This window comes from Aplysia californica, unplaced genomic scaffold (assembly GCF_000002075.1).
Source record: "Aplysia californica isolate F4 #8 unplaced genomic scaffold, AplCal3.0 scaffold00602, whole genome shotgun sequence".
NCBI classification, from domain to species: domain Eukaryota; kingdom Metazoa; phylum Mollusca; class Gastropoda; order Aplysiida; family Aplysiidae; genus Aplysia; species Aplysia californica.
This window is the reverse complement of record NW_004797872.1, coordinates 302718-303836: the sequence shown is the minus strand read 5'-3', so window position 1 is coordinate 303836 and position 1119 is coordinate 302718.

Sequence of the window (1119 nt, the reverse complement as noted above, 5' to 3'; positions counted from 1 at the left end):
TTATCCCCGCTCAACAACAGGCTCTATGCGCTTTACACTATATTATTACCCCAGCAGACCATAGAATACTCCGAAATATTCTCAGCTTCCCGGGAAGCATACAGTGCAAGCAGCCGATTAAGCCCTCAAACACTAACAAACTGACAAGATCTTTCGCTGTCTATAGCCGGGTACCCATTCCCACCTGGGAGAAGTGAGGAAATTCGTGTAAAGTGCCTTTCCCAAGGACACAACGTCGGGCCCTTGACGGGATTCGAACCCACGACCTTACGGTTGCGAGTCCAAGAGCCTAACCACTAGGCCACCGACTCCACAAATGAGCGCCAGGAGATTAGAGGTGTATCAAGGGAGTAGCAAACATGAAAAAGAAGGAGGGGAGATAAGGACGATAGATGTTTGATAGGAAAGAAGGAGGGGAGATAAGGAAGATAGATGTTTGATAGGAAAGAAGGAGGGGAGATAAGGAAGATAGATGTTTGATAGGAAAGAAGAAGCAAACCACACCAGAGCACCCGCCAACTGCCCATATAATGTACAATGCATACTAATTCTATCGGTACTATTCAAAGTGCAGACAGTGGGTAGTTGTCGGGTGCCCTGGATGGTTTGGTCCTTCTTTCCTATCAATACAATACTATCAAACATCCACCTTCCTTCTCTCTCCTCCTTCTATTTTATATTTGTTACTCTTATGTAACACCTCTAATGTTTGGCACTTGTAACTTATATGATCTAATTGTGTCGAACGTCCGTAAAACGCTTACTAAAACAAAACGAAAAGTGTACCCAATGAATAGCCATGTAAAAAAAAAGCAAAAAAAAAAAAAAAGCAGCGGCATCCTCAATTTAATATAACGCGCATTGAGAGGTCTAAAACAGCGTTATGTGAAAAGTGTGTGTTTATTGGAAAGAAACAACTAAACATGACAACCAATAGAATTTTCTTGAGTATGCTGTAATAGGAAGACTTCTGATTAAGGCTAAAGGCCAACAAAATGAACATAATAATAATATAATATTTAACAAACTTCTGGTTACACAATTTAACGAAGGAACACAGGTGGGCGCCATCGCTACCTCCATAACTTATGAAAAGAAGGTTGGGTTTCGAAGCTGCAC